This window comes from Ambystoma mexicanum, chromosome 10, assembly GCF_040938575.1.
Source record: "Ambystoma mexicanum isolate Mex_15411 chromosome 10, UKY_AmexF1_1, whole genome shotgun sequence".
NCBI classification, from domain to species: Eukaryota; Metazoa; Chordata; class Amphibia; order Caudata; family Ambystomatidae; genus Ambystoma; species Ambystoma mexicanum.
The window spans coordinates 25,561,286-25,581,752 of NC_090932.1; positions in this window are offsets into that span (position 1 = coordinate 25,561,286).

The window sequence follows — 20,467 nt, forward strand, 5'->3', positions numbered from 1 at the left end:
GCCCTGTGTCTCCCTCCTGTTCCCCCTACCCCCAGCTCATGCCCCGTGTCTCCCTCCTGTTGCCCCCCACCCCCTGCTCATGCCCTGTGTCTCCCTCGTGTTCCCCCTACCCCCCACTCATGCCCTGAGTATCCCTCTTGTTTCCCCCCACACCCGCTCATGCCCCGTGTCTCCCTTCTGTTCCCAACACCCTGTGCCCATGCCCCGTGTCTCCCTGCTGTTGCCCCCCACCCCCGCTCATGCCCCGTGTCTCTCTCCTGTTGCCCCCCACCCCACAGTCATGCCCCGTGTCTCCCTGCTGTTGCCCTCCACCCCCCGGTCATGCCCGTGTCTCCCTGCTGTTGCCCCCCACCCCCTGCTCATGCCCCGTGTCTATCTCCTGTTACCCTCCACCCCCTCTCATGCCCCGTGTCTCCCTCGTGTTCCCCCCACTCCCTGCTCATGCCCCGTGTCTCCCTGCTGTTGCCCCCCACCCCCTCTCATGCCCCGTGTCTCCCTCCTGTTCCCCCTACCCCCAGCTCATGCCCCGTGTCTCCCTCCTGTTGCCCCCCTCCCCCGCTCATGCCCCGTGTCTCTCTCCTGTTGCCCCCCACCCCACAGTCATGCCCCGTGTCTCCCTGCTGTTGCCCTCCACCCCCCCGGTCATGCCCGTGTCTCCCTGCTGTTGCCCCCCACCCCCTGCTCATGCCCCGTGTCTATCTCCTGTTACCCTCCACCCCCTCTCATGCCCCGTGTCTCCCTCGTGTTCCCCCTACCCCCACTCATGCCCTGTGTCTCCCTCTTGTTGCCCCCCACACCCGCTCATGCCCCGTGTCTCCCTTGTGTTCCCAACACCCCCTGCCCATGCCCCGTGTCTCCCTGCTGTTGCCCCCCACCCCCGCTCATGCCCCGTGTCTCTCTCCTGTTGCCCCCCACCCCACAGTCATGCCCCGTGTCTCCCTGCTTTTGCCCTCCACCCCCCCGGTCATGCCCGTGTCTCCCTGCTGTTGCCCCCCACCCCCTGCTCATGCCCCGTGTCTATCTCTCTGTTACCCTCCACCCCCTCTCATGCCCCGTGTCTCCCTCGTGTTCCCCCCATCCCCCGCTCATGCCCCGTGTCTCCCTGCTGTTGCCCCCCACCCCCCTCTCATCCCCGTGTCTCCCTCCTGTTGCCCCCATCTGCGCTCATGCCCCGTGTCTCTCTCCTGTTACCCCCCACCCCCCACTCATGCCCCATGTCTCCCTCGTGTTCCCCCGACCCCCGCTCATGCCCGTGTCTCCGTGCTGTTGCCCCCACCCCCTGCTCATGCCCCGTGTCTCCCTCATTTTCCCCCTACCCCCGCTCATGCCCCGAGTCTCCCTCCTGTTGCCCCCCACCCGCCGCTCATGCCCTGTGTCTCTCTCCTGTTACCCCCACCCCCGCTCATGCCCCGTGTCTCCCTCTTGTTTCCCCCACCCCTGCTCATGCCCCGTCTCTCCCTCGTGTTCCCCCCACTCCCGCTCATGCCCCGAGTCTCCCTCCTGTTGCCCCCACCACCCCCCGCTCATGCCCCATGTCTCCCTGCTGTTGCCCCCCACCCCCCGCTCATGCCCCATGTCTGTCTTTTGTTACCCCCCACCCCCGCTCATGCCCAGTGTCTCTCTCCTGTTACACTCCACCCCCCGCTCACGCCCCGTGACTCCCTCGTGTTCCCCCCACCCCCCGCTCATGCCCGTGTCTCCCTGCTGTTGCCCAGCACCCCCTGCTCATGCCCCATGTCTCCATCATGTTCCCCCCACCCCCGCTCATTCCCCGAGTCTCCCTCCTGTTGCCCCCCAACCCCCGCTCATGCCCCGTGTCTCTCTCCTGTTACCCCCACCCCCGCTCATGCCCCGTGTCTCCCTCTTGTTTCCCCCCACCCCCGCTCATGCCCCGTGTCTCCCTCGTGTTCCCCCCACCCCCTGCTCATGCCCCATGTCTCCCTCTTGTTCCCCCCACCCCCCGCTCATGCCCTGTGTCTCCCTGCTGTTGCCCCCCACCCCCGCTCATGCCACAAGTCTCTCTCCTGTTACCCCCACCCCTGCTCATGCCCAGTGTCTCTCTCCTGTTACCCCCCACCCCCTCTCATGCCCCGTGTCTCTCTCCTGTTGCCCCCCACATCCCGGTCATGCCCTGTGTCTCCCTGCTGTTGCCCCCCCACCCCCGCTCATGCCCCGTGTCCCTCTCCTGTTACCCCCATCCCCCTCTCATGCCCCATGTCTCTCTCCTGTTGCCCATCACCCCCCTCTCATGCCCTGTGTCTCTCTCCTGTTGCCCCCCCACCCACCGGTCATGCCCTGTATCTCCCTTCTGTTGCCCCCCACCCCCCGGTCATGCCCCCTGTCTCCTGCTGTTGCCCTCCACACCCCACTCATGCCCCGTGTCTCTCTTCTGTCACCCCCCACCCCCTCTCATGCCCCGTGTCTCCCTCGTGTTCCCCCCACCCCCGCTCATGCCCCGTGTTTCCCTGCTGTTTCCCCCCACCCCCCGGTCATGCACCGTGTCCCCCTGCTGTTGCCCCTGCTCATGCCCCGTGTCTCCCTCGTGTTCCCCCCACCCCCCGCTCATGCCCCGTGTCTCCCTGTTGTTGCCCCCCACCCCCTGCTCATGCCCCGTGTCTCCCTGCTGTTGCCCCCCACCCCCCGCTCATGCTCCGTGTCTCCCTGCTGTTGCCCCCCACCCCCCGGTCATGTCCCATGTCTCCCTGCTGTTGCCCCCCAACCCACGCTCATGCCCCGTGTCTCTCTCCTGTTCCCCCCACCCCCCGCTTATGCCTCGTGTCTCTCCTGTTACCCCCCAGCCCCCCGCTCATGCCCCGTGTCTTTCTCCTGTTGCCCCCCGCTCATGCCCTGTGTCTCCCTGCTGTTGCCCCTCACCCCTGCTCATGCCCCGTGTCTCTCTCATGTTACCCCCACCCCCCTCTCATGCCCTGTGTCTCCCTCGTGTTCCCCCCACCCCCCGCTCATGCCCCGTGTCTCCCTGCTGTTGCCCCCCACCCCCGCTCATGCCCCGTGTCTCCCTGCTGTTGCCCCCCGCTCATGCCCCGTGTCTCTCTCCTGTTACCCCCACCCCCCTCTCATGCCCCATGTCTCTCTGCTGTTACCCCCCATCCCCCTCTCATGGCCCGTGTCTCTCTCCTGTTACCCCCCACCCCCCTCTCATGCCCCGTGTCTCTCTCCTGTTACCCCCCCACACCCCCCTCTTGTCCTCCGTGTTTCTCTCCTGTTGCCCCCCACAACCCGGTCATGCCCGGTGTTTCCCTACTGTTGCCCCCCACCCCCTGGTCATGCCCCATGTCTCCCTGCTGTTGCCCCCCAGCCCCTGGTCATGCCCCGTGTCTCCCTGCTGTTGCACCCCACCCCCCGCTCATGCCCTGTATCTCTCTCCTGTTGCCCCCACCCCCCACTCATGACCCGTGTCTCCCTGCTGTTGCCCCCCACCCCCGCTCATGCCCCGTGTCTCCCTGCTGTTGCCCCTCACCCCCGGTCATGCCCCGTGTCTCCCTGCTGTTACCCCCTCCCCTTCTCATGCCCCGTGTCTCCCTCGTGTTCCCCCCACCCCCGCTCATGCCCCGTGTCTCCCTGCTGTTGCCCCCCAAACCCCGCTCATGCCCCATGTCTCCCTGCTGTTGCCCCTCACCCCGCTCATGCCCTGTGTCTCCCTGCTGTTACCCCCCTCCCCCTTCTCATGCCCTGTGTCTCCCTCGTGTTCCCCCCACCCCCGCTCATGCCCCGTGTCTCCCTGCTGTTGCCCCCCACCCCCCGCTCATGCCCCGTTTCTCTCTCCTGTTACCCCTCACCCCCTCTCATGCCCTGTGTCTCTCTCCTGTTACGCCCACTCCCCTCTCATGTCCCTTGTCTCTCTCCTGTTCCCCCCCACCCCCCGATCATGCCCCGTGTCTCCCTGCTGTTTCCCCGCACCCCCCGCTCATGCCCCATGTCTCTCTCCTTTTACCCCCCACCCCCCTCTCATGCCCTGTGTCTCTCTCCTGTTACCCCCCAGCCCCCTCTCATGCCCCGTGTCTCTCTCCTGTTGCCCCCCACCCCCCAGTCATGCCCCGTGTCTCCCTTCTGTTGCCTCCAACCCTCGGTCATGCCCCGTGTCCCTCTCCTGTTGCCCCCCACCCCCCAGTCATGCCCCGTGTCTCCCTTCTGTTGCCCCCCACTTCCGGTCATGCGCCGTGTCTCCCTGCTGTTGCCCCCCACCCCCCTGTCATGCCCCATGTCTCCCTGCTGTTGCCCCCCACCCCCTCTCATGCCCTGTGTCTCTCTCCTGTTGAACCCCCGGTCATGCCCCGTGTCTCCCTTCTGTTGCCCCCCACCCCCCGCTCATGCCCCGTGTCTCTGTGCTGTTGCCCCCACCCCCGCTCATGCCCCGAGTCTCTCTCATTTTGCCCCCCCACCCCCCGCTCATGCCCCGTGTCACTCTCCTGTGTTACCCCCCACCCTCCTCTCTTATACCATGTCTATCTCCTGTTGCCCTCCACCCCCCGGTCATGCCCTGTGGCTCTCTCCTGTTGACCCCACCCCCCGATCAAGCCCCGTGTCTCCCTCCTGTTGCCCCAACCCCCCGCTCATGCCCGTGTCTCCCTGCTGTTAACCCCCCATACCCCGGTCATGCCCCGTGTCTCTCTCCTGTTGAACCCCCGGTCATGCCCTGTGTCTCCCTTCTGTTGCCCCCCACCTCCAGTCATGCCCCGTGTCTCCTTGCTGTTGCCCCCCACCCCCTGCTCATGCCCCGTGTCTCTGTGCTGTTGCCCCCCACCCCCGCTCATGCCCCGTGTCTTTCTGATGTTGCCCCCCACCCCCCGCTCATGCCCCGTGTCACTCTCCTGTTACCCCACACCCTCCTCTGTTGCCCCATGTCTATCTCCTGTTGCCCTCCACCCCCCGGTCATGCCCTGTGTCTCTCTCCTGTTGACCCCATCCCCCGGAAATGCCCCGTGTCTCCCTCCTGTTGCCCCCCAACCCCGGTCATGCCCCGTGTCTGCCTGCTGTTGCCCCCCACACCCCGGTCATGCCCCGTGTCTCCCTGATGTTGCTCCCTGTTCATGCCCCGTGTCTCCCTCGTGTTCCCCCCACCCCCGCTCATTCCCCGTGTCTCCCTGCTGTTACCCCACACCCCCGCTCATGCCCCGTGTCTTTCTTATGTTGCCCCCCGCTCATGCCCCGTGTCTCCCTGCTGTTGCCCCTCACCCCCGCTCATGCCCCGTGTCTCTCTCCTGTTCCCCCCACCCCCTGCTTATGCCTTTTGTCTCTCCTGTTATCCCCCACCCCCCGCTCATGCCCCGTGTCTCCCTGCTGTTGCCCCTCACCCCCCGCTCATGCCCCGTGTCTCTCTCCTGTTACCCCCCACCCCCTCTCATGCCCCGTGTCTCCCTCGTGTTCCCTCCACCCCCTGTTCATGCCCCGTGTCTCCCTGCTGATGCCCCCACCCCCCGCTCATGCCCCGTGTCTCCTGGCTGTTACCCCCACCCACCGCTCATGCCCCGTGTCTCTCTCCTGTTACCCCCTACCCTCTCTCATGCCCCTTGTCTCTCTGCTGTTACCCCCACCCCCCTCTCATGGCCTGTGTCTCTCTCCTGTTGCCCCCACCCCCCGATCATGCCCTGTGTCTCTCTGCTGTTTCCCCCACCCCCCGCTCATGCCCCGTGTCTCTCTCCTGTTACCACTCACCCCCTCTCATGCCCCGTGTCTCTCTCCTGTTACCCTCCCACCCCCCTCAAAAGCCCCGTGTCTCTCTCCTGTTGCCCCCCACACTCTGGTCATGCCCGGTGTCTCCCTACTGTTGCCCCCTACCACCCGGTCATGCCCCATGTCTCCCTGCTGTTGCCCCCCACCCCCTGGCCATGCCCCGTGGCTCCCTGCTGTTGACCCCCACCCCCCGCTCATGCCCCGTATCTCTCTCCTGTTCCCCCCACCCCTGCTCATGCCCCGTGTCTCCCTGCTGTTACCCCCCCAGCCCCGCTCATGCCCGGTGTCTTTCTCCTGTTGCCCCCTAGCTCATGCCCCGTGTCTCCCTGCTATTGCCCCTCACCCCCTGCTCATGCACCGTGTCTCTCTACTGTTACCCCCACCCCCTCTCATGCCCCGCGTCTCCCTCGTGTTCCTCCCACCCCCGCTCATGCCCCGTGTCTCCCTGCTGTTGCCCCCCACCCCCGCTCATGACCCGTGTCTCTCTCCTGTTACCCCCAACCCCCCTCTCATGCCCTGTGTCTCTCTCCTGTTACCCCCCACCCTCCTCTCATGCCCCTTGTCTCTCTCCGGTTGCCCCCCACCCCCCGATCATGCCCGTGTCTCCCTGCTGTTTCCCCCCACCCCCCTCCCATGCCCCGTGTCTCCCTCGTGTTCCCCCCACCCCCGCGTCTCCCTGCTGTTGCCCCCCACCCCCTCTCATGCCCTGTGTCTCTCTCCTGTTACCCCCCACCCCCCTCTCATGTCCCTTGTTCTCTCCTATTCCCCCCCACCCCCCGATCATGCATCGTGTCTCCCTGCTGTTTCCCCGCACCCCCCGCTCATGCCCCATGTCTCTCTCCTTTTACCCCCCACCCCCCTCTCATGCCCTGTGTCTCTCTCCTGTTACCCCCCAGCCCCCTCTCATGCCCCGTGTCTCTCTTCTGTTGCCCCCCACCCCCCGGTCATGCCCCGTGTCTCCCTTCTGTTGCCTCCAACCCTCGGTCATGCCCCGTGTCTCTCTCCTGTTGCCCCCCACCCCCCGGTCATGCCCTGTATCTCTCTACTGTTGCCCCCACCCCCCGTTCATGACCCGTGTCTCCCTGCTGTTGCACCCCACCCCCCGCTCATGCCCTGTATCTCTCTCCTGTTGCCCCCACCCCCCGCTCATGACCCGTGTCTCCCTGCTGTTGCCCCCACCCCCGCTCATGCCCCGTGTCTTTCTCCTGTTGCCCCCACTCATGCAACGTGTCTCCCTGCTGTTGCCCCTCACCCCCGCTCATGCCCCGTGTCTCCCTGCTGTTGCCCCCCACCCCCCGATCATGCCCTGTGTCTCTCTCCTGTTACCCCCCACCCCCCTCTCATGTCCCTTGTCTCTCTCCTGTTTCCCCCCATCCCCCGATCATGCCCCGTGTCTCCCTGCTGTTTCCTCGCACCCCCCGCTCATGCCCCGTGTCTCTCTCCTTTTACCCCCCACCCCCCTCTCATGCCCTATGTCTCTCTTCTGTTAACCCCCAGCCCCCTCGCATGCCCCGTGTCTCTCTCCTGTTGCCCCCCACCCCCGGTCATGCCCGTGTCTCCCTTCTGTTGCCTCCAACCCTCGGTCATGCCCCGTGTCTCTCTCCTGTTGCCCCCTACCCCCGGTCATGCCCTGTGTCTCCCTGCTGTTGCCCCCCCACCCCTCAGTCATGCCCCATGTCTCCCTGCTGTTGCCCCCCACCCCCTCTCATGCCCTGTGTCTCTCTCCTGTTGAACCCCCGGTCATGCCCCGTGTCTCCCTTCTGTTGCCCCCCACCTCCAGTCATGCCCTGTGTCTCCTTGCTGTTGCCCCCCACCCCCCGCTCATGCCCCGTGTCTCTGTGTTGTTGTCCCCCACCCCCGCTCATGCCCCGTGTCTCTCTCATGTTGCCCCCCACCCCCCGCTCATGCCCCGTGTCACTCTCCTGTTACCCCCCACCCTCCTCTTTTGCCCCATGTCTATCTCCTGTTGCCCTCCACCCCCCGGTCATGCCCTGTGTCTCTCTGCTGTTGACCCCACCCCCCGGTCATGCCCCGTGTCTCCCTCCTGTTACCCCCCACCCCCGGTCATGCCCCGTATCTCCCTGCTGTTGCTACCCACCCCCCGCTCATGCCCCGTGTCTCTCTCCTGTTCCCCCCACCCTCCGCTTATGCCTCGTGTCTCTCCTGTTACCCCCCACTCCCCGCTCATGCCCCGTGTCTTTCTCCTGTTGCCCCCCCGCTCATGTCCCGTGTCTTTCTCCTGTTGCCCCCGCTCATGCACCGTGTCTCCCTGCTGTTGCCCCTCACCCCCGCTCATGCCCCGTGTCTCCCTGCTGTTGCCCCCCACCCCCCGCTCATGCCCTGTGTCTCTCTCCTGTTACCCCCCACCCCCCTCTCATGTCCCTTGTCTCTCTCCTGTTCCCCCCACCCCCCGATCATGCCCCGTGTCTCCCTGCTGTTTCCTCGCACCCCCCGCTCATGCCCCATGTCTCTCTCCTTTTACCCCCCACCCGCCTCTCATGCCCTATGTCTCTCTCCTGTTACCCCCCAGCCCCATCTCATGCCCCGTGTCTCTCTCCTGTTGCCCCCCACCCCCAGGTCATGCCCGTGTCTCCCTTCTGTTGCCTCCAACCCTCGGTCATGCCCCGTGTCTCTCTCCTGTTGCCCCACACCCCCCGGTCATGCCCTGTGTCTCCCTGCTGTTGCCCCCCCACCCCCCAGTCATGCCCCATGTCTCCCTGCTGTTGCCCCCCACCCCCTTTCATGCCCTGTGTCTCTCTCCTGTTGAAACCCCGGTCATGCCCCGTGTCTCCCTTCTGTTGCCCCCACCTCCAGTCATGCCCCGTGTCTCCTTGCTGTTGCCCCCCACCCACGCTCATGCCCCGTGTCTCTGTGTTGTGTTCCCCCACCCCCGCTCATGCCCCGTGTCTCTCTCATGTTGCCCCCCACCCCCCGCTCATGCCCCGTGTCACTCTCCTGTAACCCCCCACCCTCCTCTCTTGCCCCATGTCTATCTCCTGTTGCCCTCCACCCCCCGGTCATGCCCTGTGTCTCTCTCCTGTTGACCCCACCCCCCGGTCATGCCCCGTGTCTCCCTCCTGTTGCCCCCCACCCCCGGTCATGCCCCGTGTCTCCCTGCTGTTGCCCCCCACACCCTGGTCATGCCCCGTGTCTCCCTGCTGTTGCTCCCTGCTCATGCCGCGTGTCTCCCTCGTGTTCCCCCCACCCCCCGCTCATTCCCCGTGTCTCCCTGCTGTTGCTCCCCACCCCACCCGTTCATGCCCCGTGTCTCTCTCCTGTTCCCCCCACCCCCCGCTTATGCCTCGTGTCTCTCCTGTTACCCCCCACCCCCCACTCATGCCCCGTGTCTTTCTCCTGTTGCCCCCCCGCTCATGCCCCGTGTCTTTCTCATGTTGCCCCCGCTCATGCACCGTGTCTCCCTGCTGTTGCCCCTCACCCCCGCTCATGCCCCGTGTCTCCCTGCTGTTGCCCCCCACCCCCCACTCATGCCCCGTGTCTTTCTCCTGTTGCCCCCTAGCTCATGCCCCGTGTCTCCCTGCTATTGCCCCTCACCCCCTGCTCATGCCCCGTATCTCTCTCCTGTTCCCCCCACCCTTGCTCATGCCCCGTGTCTCCCTGCTGTTACCCCCCACCCCCGCTCATGCCCCGTGTCTTTCTCCTGTTGCCCCCTAGCTCATGCCCCGTGTCTCCCTGCTATTGCCCCTCACCCCCTCCTCATGCACCGTGTCTCTCTACTGTTACCCCCACCCCCTCTCATGCCCCGTGTCTCCCTCGTGTTCCCCCCGCTCATGCCCCGTGTCTCCCTACTGTTGCCTCCCACCCCCTGCTCATGACCCGTGTCTCTCTCCTGTTACCCCCAACCCCCCTCTCATGCCCTGTGTCTCCCTCGTGTTCCCCCCACCCCCGCTCATGCCCCGTGTCTCCCTGCTGTTGCCCCCCACCCCCGCTCATGTACCGTTTCTCTCTCCTGTTACCCCCCACCCCCTCTCATGCCCTGTGTCTCTCTCCTGTTACCCCCCACCCCCGCTCATGTACCGTTTCTCTCTCCTGTTACCCCCCAGCCCCCCGATCATGCCCCGTGTCTCCCTGCTGTTTCCCCGCACCCCCCGCTCATGCTCCATGTCTCTCTCCTTTTACCCCCCACCCCCCTCTCATGCCCTGTGTCTCTCTCCTGTTCCCCCCCAGCCCCCTCTCATGCCCCGTGTCTCTCTCCTGTTGTCCCCCACCCCCCGGTCATGCCCCGTGTCTCCCTTCTGTTGCCTCCAACCCTCGGTCATGCCCCGTGTCTCTCTCCTGTTGCCCCCCACCCCCCGGTCATGCCCTGTATCTCTCTCTTGTTGCCCCCACCACCCGTTCATGACCCGTGTCTCCCTGCTGTTGCACCCCACCCCCCGCTCATGCCCTGTATCTCTCTCCTGTTGCCCCCACCCCCCGCTCATGACCCGTGTCTCCCTGCTGTTGCCCCCACACCGCTCATGCCCCGTGTCTTTCTCCTGTTGCCCCCGCTCATGCACCGTGTCTCCCTGCTGTTGCCCCTCACCCGCGCTCATGCCCCGTGTCTCCCTGCTGTTGCCCCATAACCCCCCGCTCATGGCCTGTGTCTCTCTCCTGTTACCCCCCACCCCCCTCTCATGTCCCTTGTCTCTCTCCTGTTCCCCCCCACCCCCGATCATGCCCCGTGTCTCCCTGCTGTTTCCTCGCACCCCCCGCTCATGCCCCATGTCTCTCTCCTTTTACCCCCCAACGCCCCTCTCATGCCCCGTGTCTCTCTCCTGTTGCCCCCCACCCCCCGGTCATGCCCCGTGTCTCCCTTCTGTTGCCTCCAACCCTCAGTCATGCCCCGTGTCTCTCTCCTGTTGCCCCCCACCCCCCGGTCATGCCCCATGTCTCCCTGCTGTTGCCCCCCACCCCCTCTCATGCCCTGTGTCTCTCTCCTGTTGAACCCCCGGTCATGCCCCGTGTCTCCCTTCTGTTGCCCCCCACCTCCAGTCATGCCCCGTGTCTCCTTGCTGTTGCCCCCCACCCCCCGCTCATGCCCCGTGTCTCTGTGTTGTTGTCCCCCACCCCAGCTCATGCCCCGTGTCTCTCTCATGTTGCCCCCCACCCCCCGCTCATGCCCCGTGTCACTCTCCTGTTACCCCCCACCCTCCTCTCTTGCCCCATGTCTATCTCCTGTTGCCCTCCACCCCCCGGTCATGCCCTGTGTCTCTCTCCTGTTGACCCCACCCCAGGGTCATGCCCCGTGTCTCCCTCCTGTTGCCCCCCACCCCCCGGTCATGCCCCGTGTCTCCCTGCTGTTGCTCCCCACCCCCCGATCATGCCCCGTGTCTCTCTCCTGTTCCCCCCACCCTCCACTTATGCCTCGTGTCTCTCCTGTTACCCCCCACCCCCCGCTCATGCCCCGTGTATTTCTCCTGTTGCCCCCCGCTCATGCCCCGTGTCTTTCTCCTGTTACCCCCGCTCATGCACCGTGTCTCCCTGCTGTTGCCCCTCACCCCCGCTCATGCCCCGTGTCTCCCTGCTGTTGCCCCCCACCCCCCGCTCATGCCCTATGTCTCTCTCCTGTTACCCCCACCCCCCTCTCATGTCCCTTGACTCTCTCCTGTTCCCCCCCACCCCCCGATCATGCCCCGTGTCTCCCTGCTGTTTCCTCGCACCCCCCGCTCATGCCCCATGTCTCTCTCCTTTTACCCCCCACCCCCTCTCATGCCCTATGTTTCTCTCCTGTTACCCCCAGCCCCATCTCATGCCCCGTGTCTCTCTCCTGTTGCCCCCCACCCCCCGGTCATGCCCCGTGTCTCCCTTCTGTTGCCTCCAACCCTCGGTCATGCCCCGTGTCTCTCTCCTGTTGCCCCCCACCCCCCGGTCATGCCCCGTGTCTCCCTGCTGTTGCCCCCCCACCCCCCAGTCATGCCCCATGTCTCCCTGCTGTTGCCCCCACCCCCTCTCATGCCCTGTGTCTCTCTCCTGTTGAACCCCCAGTCATGCCCCGTGTCTCCCTTCTGTTGCCCCCCACCTCCAGTCATGCCCCGTGTCTCCTTGCTGTTGCCCCCCACCCCCCGCTCATGCCCCGTGTCTCCGTGTTGTTGTCCCCCACCCCCGCTCATGCCCCGTGTCTCTCTCATGTTACCCCCACCCTCCTCTCTTGCCCCATGTCTATCTCCTGTTGCCCTCCACCCCCCGGTCATGCCCTGTGTCTCTCTCCTGTTGACCCCACCCCCCGGTCATGCCCCCTGTCTCCCTCCTGTTGCCCCCCACCCCCCGGTCATGCCCCGTGTCTCCCTGCTGTTGCCCCCCACACCCTGGTCATGCCCCGTGTCTCCCTGCTGTTGCTCCCTGCTCATGCCGCGTGTCTCCCTCGTGTGCCCCCACCCCCCGCTCATTCCCCGTGTCTCCCTGCTGTTGCTCCCCACCTCCCGCTCATGCCCCGTGTCTCTCTCCTGTTCCCCCCACCCCCCGCTTATGCCTCGTGTCTCTCCTGTTACCCCCCACCCCCCACTCATGCCCCGTGTCTTTCTCCTGTTGCCCCCCCGCTCATGCCCCGTGTCTTTCTCATGTTGCCCCCGCTCATGCACCGTGTCTCCCTGCTGTTGCCCCTCACCCCCGCTCATGCCCCGTGTCTCCCTGCTGTTGCCCCCCACCCCCCTCTCATGTCCCTTGTCTCTCTCCTGTTCCCCCGCACCCCCGATCATGCCCCGTGTCTCCCTGCAGTTTCCTCGCACCCCCCGCTCATGCCCCATGTCTCTCTCCTTTTACCCCCCACCCCCCGGTCATGCCCCGTGTCTCCCTTCTGTTGCCTCCAACCCTCGGTCATGCCCCGTGTCTCTCTCCTGTTGCCCCCCACCCCCCGGTCATGCCCCGTGTCTCCTGCTGTTGCCCCCCCACCCCCCAGTCATGCCCCATGTCTCCCTGCTGTTGCCCCCCACCCCCTCTCATGCCCTGTGTCTCTCTCCTGTTGAACCCCCGTTCATGCCCTGTGTCTCCCTTCTGTTGCCCCCCACCTCCAGTCATGCCCCGTGTCTCCTTGCTGTTGCCCCCCACCCCCCGCTCATGCCCCGTGTCTCTCTCATGTTGCCCCCCACCCCCCGCTCATGCCCCGTGTCACTCTCCTGTTACCCCGACCCTCCTCTCTTGCCCCTTGTCTAACTCCTGTTGCCCTCCACCCCCGGTCATGCCCTGTGTCTCTCTCCTGCTGACCCCACCCACCGGTCATGCTCCGTGTCTCCCTCCTGTTGCCCCCCACCCCCCGGTCATGCCCCGTGTCTCTCTGCTGTTGCCCCCCACACCCTGGTCATGCCCCGTGTCTCCCTGCTGTTGCTCCCTGCTCATGCCGCGTGTCTCCCTCGTGTTCCCCCCACCCCCCGCTCATTCCCCGTGTCTCCCTGCTGTTGCCCCCCATTCCCCGCTCATGCTCCGTGTCTCTCTCCTGTTACCCCACACCCCCCGCTCATGCCCCGTGTCTCCCTGCTGTTGCCCCCCACAACCCGGTCATGCCCCATGTCTCCCTGCTGTTGCCCCAATCCCCCCGCTCATGACCCGTGTCTCTCTCCTGTTGCCCTCCGCTCATGCCCCGTGTCTCCCTGCTGTTGCCCCTCACCCCCGCTCATGCCCCGTGTCTCTCTCCTGTTCCCCCCACCCCCCGCTTATGCCTTGTGTCTCTCCTGTTACCCCCCACCCCCCGCTCATGCCCCGTGTCTCCCTTGATGTTGCCCCTCACCCCCCGCTCATGCCCCGTGTCTCTCTCCTGTTACCCCCACACCCCTCTCATGCCCCGTGTCTCCCTCGTGTTCCCCCCACCTCCCGTTCATGCCCCGTGTCTCCCTGCTGCTGCCCCCACACCCCGCTCATGCCCCGTGTCTCCTGGATGTTGCCCCCCACCCACCGCTCATGCCCCGTGTCTCTCTCCTGTTACCCCCTACCCCCCTCTCATGCCCCGTGTCTCCCTGCTGTTGCCCCCCCACCCCCCAGTCATGCCCCATGTCTCCCTGCTGTTGCCCCCCACCCCCTCTCATGCCCTGTGTCTCTCTCCTGTTGAACCCCCGTTCATGCCCTGTGTCTCCCTTCTGTTGCCCCCCACCTCCAGTCATGCCCCGTGTCTCCTTGCTGTTGCCCCCCACCCCCCGCTCATGCCCCGTGTCTCTCTCATGTTGCCCCCCACCCCCCGCTCATGCCCCGTGTCACTCTCCTGTTACCCCGACCCTCCTCTCTTGCCCCTTGTCTAACTCCTGTTGCCCTCCACCCCCCGGTCATGCCCTGTGTCTCTCTCCTGCTGACCCCACCCACCGGTCATGCTCCGTGTCTCCCTCCTGTTGCCCCCCACCCCCCGGTCATGCCCCGTGTCTCTCTGCTGTTGCCCCCCACACCCTGGTCATGCCCCGTGTCTCCCTGCTGTTGCTCCCTGCTCATGCCGCGTGTCTCCCTCGTGTTCCCCCCACCCCCCGCTCATTCCCCGTGTCTCCCTGCTGTTGCCCCCCATTCCCCGCTCATGCTCCGTGTCTCTCTCCTGTTACCCCACACCCCCCGCTCATGCCCCGTGTCTCCCTGCTGTTGCCCCCACAACCCGGTCATGCCCCATGTCTCCCTGCTGTTGCCCCAATCCCCCCGCTCATGACCCGTGTCTCTCTCCTGTTGCCCTCCGCTCATGCCCCGTGTCTCCCTGCTGTTGCCCCTCACCCCCGCTCATGCCCCGTGTCTCTCTCCTGTTCCCCCCACCCCCCGCTTATGCCTTGTGTCTCTCCTGTTACCCCCCACCCCCCGCTCATGCCCCGTGTCTCCCTGATGTTGCCCCTCACCCCCCGCTCATGCCCCGTGTCTCTCTCCTGTTACCCCCACACCCCTCTCATGCCCCGTGTCTCCCTCGTGTTCCCCCCACCTCCCGTTCATGCCCCGTGTCTCCCTGCTGCTGCCCCCACACCCCGCTCATGCCCCGTGTCTCCTGGATGTTGCCCCCCACCCACCGCTCATGCCCCGTGTCTCTCTCCTGTTACCCCCTACCCCCCTCTCATGCCCCTTGTCTCCCTGCTGTTTCACCCTACCCCCCGCTCATGCCCCATGTCTCTCTCCTGTTACCCCCGCCACCCTCTCATGCCCCGTGTCTCCCTCGTGTTCCCCCCACCCCTGCTCATGCCCCATGTCTCCCTGCTGTTGCCCCCCACCCCCCGCTCATGCCCCGTTTCTCTCTCCTGTTACCCCTCACCCCCCTCTCATGTCCCTTGTCTCTCTCCTGTTCCCCCCACCCCCCGATCATGCCCCGTGTCTCCCAGCTGTTTCCCCGCACCCCCCGCTCATGCCCCATATCTCTCTCCTTTTACCCCCCACCCCCCTCTCATGCCCCGTGTCTCTCTCCTGTTGCCCCCCCCGGTCATGCCCTGTGTCTCCCTTCTGTTGCCTCCAACCCTCGGTCATGCCCCGTGTCTCTCTCCTGTTGCCCCCCACCCACCGCTCATGCCCCGTGTCTCCCATCTGTTGCCCCCCACCCCCGGTTATGCCCCGTGTCTCCCTGCTGTTGCCCCCCACCCCCGGTCATGCCCCATGTCTCCCTGCTGTTGCCCCCCACCCCCTCTCATGCCCTGTGTCTCTCTCCTGTTGAACCCCCGGTCATGCCCCGTGTCTCCCTTCTGTTGCCCCCCCACCTCCAGTCATGCCCCGTGTCTCCTTGCTGTTGCCCCCCACACCCTGCTCATGCCCCGTGTCTCCTTGCTGTTGCCCCCCACCCCCGCTCATGCCCCGTGTCTCTCTCATGTTGCCCCCCACCCACCGGTCATGCCCCGTGTCTCTCTGCTGTTGCCCCCCACACCCTGGTCATGCCCCGTGTCTCCCTGCTGTTGCTCCCTGCTCATGCCGCGTGTCTCCCTCGTGTTCCCCCCACCCCCCGCTCATTCCCCGTGTCTCCCTGCTGTTGCCCCCCATTCCCCGCTCATGCTCCGTGTCTCTCTCCTGTTACCCCACACCCCCCGCTCATGCCCCGTGTCTCCCTGCTGTTGCCCCCCACAACCCGGTCATGCCCCATGTCTCCCTGCTGTTGCCCCAATCCCCCCGCTCATGACCCGTGTCTCTCTCCTGTTGCCCCCCGCTCATGCCCCGTGTCTCCCTGCTGTTGCCCCTCACCCCCGCTCATGCCCCGTGTCTCTCTCCTGTTCCCCCCACCCCCCGCTTATGCCTTGTGTCTCTCCTGTTACCCCCCACCCCCCGCTCATGCCCCGTGTCTCCCTGATGTTGCCCCTCACCCCCCGCTCATGCCCCGTGTCTCTCTCCTGTTACCCCCACACCCCTCTCATGCCCCGTGTCTCCCTCGTGTTCCCCCCACCTCCCGTTCATGCCCCGTGTCTCCCTGCTGCTGCCCCCACACCCCGCTCATGCCCCGTGTCTCCTGGCTGTTGCCCCCCACCCACCGCTCATGCCCCGTGTCTCTCTCCTGTTACCCCCTACCCCCCTCTCATGCCCCTTGTCTCCCTGCTGTTTCACCCTACCCCCCGCTCATGCCCCATGTCTCTCTCCTGTTACCCCCGCCCCCCTCTCATGCCCCGTGTCTCCCTCGTGTTCCCCCCACCCCTGCTCATGCCCCGTGTCTCCCTGCTGTTGCCCCCCACCCCCCGCTCATGCCCCGTTTCTCTCTCCTGTTACCCCTCACCCCCTCTCATGTCCCTTGTCTCTCTCCTGTTCCCCCCACCCCCCGATCATGCCCCGTGTCTCCCAGCTGTTTCCCCGCACCCCCCGCTCATGCCCCATATCTCTCTCCTTTTACCCCCCACCCCCCTCTCATGCCCCGTGTCTCTCTCCTGTTGCCCCCCCCGGTCATGCCCTGTGTCTCCCTTCTGTTGCCTCCAACCCTCGGTCATGCCCCGTGTCTCTCTCCTGTTGCCCCCCACCCACCGCTCATGCCCCGTGTCTCCCATCTGTTGCCCCCCACCCCCGGTTATGCCCCGTGTCTCCCTGCTGTTTCCCCCCACCCCCGGTCATGCCCCATGTCTCCCTGCTGTTGCCCCCCACCCCCTCTCATGCCCTGTGTCTCTCTCCTGTTGAACCCCCGGTCATGCCCCGTGTCTCCCTTCTGTTGCCCCCCACCTCCAGTCATGCCCCGTGTCTCCTTGCTGTTGCCCCCCACACCCTGCTCATGCCCCGTGTCTCCTTGCTGTTGCCCCCCACCCCCGCTCAAGCCCCATGTCTCTCTCATGTTGCCCCCCACCCCCGCTCATGCCCCGTGTCACTCTCCTGTTACCCCCCACCCTCCTCTCTTGCCCCATGTCTATCTCCTGTTGCCCTCCATTCCCCGGTCATGCCCTGTGTCTCTCTCCTGCTGACCCCACCCCCCGGTCATGCCCCGTGTCTCCCTCCTGTTGCCCCCCACCCCCCGCTCATGCCCCGTGTCTCCCTGCTGTTGCCCCTCACACCCTGGTCATGCCCCGCGTCTCCCTGCTGTTACCCCACACCCCCCGCTCATGCCCCGTGTCTCCCTGCTGTTGCCCCCCACCCCCCGGTCATGCCCCATGTCACCCTGCTATTGCTCCCCACCCCCCGCTCATGCCCCGTGTCTCTCTCCTGTTCCCCCACCCCCGCTTATGCCTCGTGTCTCTCCTGTTACCCCCCACCCCCCGCTCATGCCCCGTGTCTTTCTCCTGTTGCCCCCCGCTCATGCCCCGTGTCTCCCTGCTGTTGCCCCTCACCCCCGCTCATGCCCCGTGTCTCTCTCCTGTTCCCCCTACCCCCCGCTTATGCCTTGTGTCTCTCCTGTTACCCCCCACCCCCGCTCATGCCCCGTGTCTCCCTACTGTTGCCCCTCACCCCCCGCTCATGCCCCGTGTCTCTCTCCTGTTACCCCCCACCCCCTCTCATGCCCCGTGTCTCCCTCGTGTTCCACCCACCCCCGTTCATGCCCCGTGTCTCCCTGCTGCTGCCCCCACCCCCCGCTCATGCCCCGTGTCTCCTGGCTGTTGCCCCCCACCCACCGCTCATGCCCCGTGTCTCTCTCCTGTTACCCCCTACCCCACTCTCATGCCCCTTGTCTCTCTGCTGTTACCCCCCATCCCCCTCTCATGGCCCGTGTCTCTCTCCTGTTGCCCCCCACCCCCCGATCATGCCCCGTGTCTCCCTGCTGTTTCCCCCCACCCCCCGCTCATGCCCCGTGTCTCTCTCCTGTTACCCCTCACCCCTCTCTCATGCCCTGTGTCTCTCTCCTGTTACCCTCCCACCCCTCTCAAAAGCCCCGTGTCTCTCTCCTGTTGCCCCCCACCCCCGGTCATGCCCGGTGTCTCCCTACTGTTGCCCCCTCCCCCCGGTCATGCCCCATGTCTCCCTGCTGTTGCCCCCCACCCCCTGGTCATGCCCCTTGTCTCCCTGCTGTTGCCCCCCACCCCCTGCTCATGCCCCGTATCTTTCTCCTGTTCCCCAAACCCCTGCTCATGCCCCGTGTCTCCCTGCTGTTACCCCCCACCCCCGCTCATGCCCCGTGTCTTTCTCCTGTTGCCCCCCAGCTCATGCCCCGTGTTTCCCTGCTATTGCCCCTCACCCCCTGTTCATGCACAGTGTCTCTCTACTGTTACCCCCCGCCCCCTCTCATGCCCCGCGTCTCCCTCATGTTCCCCCCACCCCCGCTCATGCCCCGTGTCTCTCTCCTGTTACCCCCAAACCCCCTCTCATGCCCTGTGTCTCTCTCCTGTTACCCCCCACCCCCCTCTCATGCCCCTTGTCTCTCTCCTGTTCTCCCCCTCCCCCCGATCATGCCCCGGTCTCCCTGCTGTTTCCCCCCACCCCCGCTCTTGCCCCATGTCTCTCTCCTGTTACCACCCACCCCCCTCTCATGCCCCGTGTCTCCCTCCTGATGCCCCCCACTCCCCGGTCATGCCCTGTGTCTCCCTCCTGATGCCCCCCACCCCCTCTCATGCAATGTGTCTCTCTCCTGTTGCCCCCCACCCCCCGGTCATGCCCCGTGTCTCCCTTCTGTTGCCCCCCACCCCCCCGCTCATGCCCCGTGTCTCCCTGCTGTTGCCCCCCACCCCCCGCTCATGCCCCGTGTCTCTCTCCTGTTACCCCCAACCCCCTCTCATGCCCTTTGTCTCCCTCGTGTTCCCCCCACACCCGCTCTTGCCCCGTGTCTCCCTGCTGTTGCCCCCCACCCCCTCTCATGCCCTGTGTCTCTCTCCTGTTGCCCCCACCCCAAGGTCATGCCCCGTGTCTCCCTTCTGTTGCCCCCCACTCCCTCGCTCATGCCCCGTGTCTTTCTCCTGTTGCCCCCCCGCTCATGCCCCGTGTCTCCCTGCTGTTGCCCCCCAGTCCCCGCTCATGCCCCGTGTCTCTCTCCTGTTACCCCCCAACCCCCTCTCATGCCCTGTGTCTCTCTCCTGTTACCCCCCACCACCCTCTCATGCCCCTTGTCTCTCTCCTGTTGCCCCCCACCCCCGATCATGCCCGTGACTCCCTGCTGTTTCCCCCCACCCCCCACTCATGCCCCATGTCTCTCTCCTGTTACCTCCCACCCCCTCTCATGCCCTGTGTCTCTCTCCTGTTACCCCCAGAACCCTCTCATGCACCGTGTCTCTCTCCTGTTGCCCCCCACCCCCTCTCATGCCCTGTGTCTCTCTCCTGTTGCCCCCACCCCAAGGTCATGCCCCGTGTCTCCCTTCTGTTGCCCCCCACTCCCCCGCTCATGCCCCGTGTCTTTCTCCTGTTGCCCCCCGCTCATGCCCCGTGTCTCCCTGCTGTTGCCCCCCAGACCCCGCTCATGCCCCGTGTCTCTCTCCTGTTACCCCAACCCCCTCTCATGCCCTGTGTCTCTCTCCTGTTACCCCCCACCACCCTCTCATGCCCCTTGTCTCTCTCCTGTTGCCCCCACCCCCGATCATGCCCGTGACTCCCTGCTGTTTCCCACCACCCCCCACTCATGCCCCATGTCTCTCTCCTGTTAACCCCCACCACCCTCTCATGCCCGGTGTCTCTCTCCTGTTACCCCCAGCCCCCTCTCATGCACCGTGTCTCTCTCCTGTTGCCCCCCACCCCCCAGTCATGCCCCCTGTCTCCCTTCTGTTGCCCCCCACCCCTGGTCATGCCCCATGTCTCTCTCCTGTTGCCCCCCACCCACCGCTCATGCCCAGTGTCTCCCTTCTGTTGCCCCCCACCCCCCGGTCATGCCCCTTGTCTCTCTCCTGTTGCCCCCCACCCTCGGTCATGCCCCGTGTCTCCCTTCTGTTGCCCCCACCCCCCAGTCATGCCGCATGTCTCCCTGCTGTTGCCCCCCACCCCCGCTCATGCCCCGTGTCTCCCTGCTGTTGCCCCCCACCCCCGCTCATGCCCCGTGTCTCTCTCATGTTGCCCCCCACCCCCTGCTCATGCCCCGTGTCTCTCTCCTGTTACCCCCCACACCCTCTCTTGCCCCATGTCTCTCTCCTGTTGCCCTCCACCCCCCGGGTCATGCCCTGTGTCTCTCTCCTGTTGACCCCCAGCCCCCGGTCATGCCCCGTGTCTCCCTCCTGTTGCCCCCCACCCCCGGTCATGCCCCGTGTCTCCCTCCTGTTGCCCCCCTTCCCCCGCTCATGCCCCATGTCTCCCTGCTGTTGCCCCCACCCCCCGCTCATGCCCCGTGTCTCTCTCCTGTTACCCCCCACCCCCCTCTCATGCCCTGTGTCTCTCTCCTCTTACCCCCCAGCCCCCTCTCATGCCCCGTGTCTCTCTCCTATTGCCCCCCACCCCCCGGTCCCGCCCCATGTCTCCCTTCTATTGCCCCCCACCCCCGGTCATGCCCTGTGTCTCTCTCCTGTTGCCCCTCACCCCCCGATCATGCCCC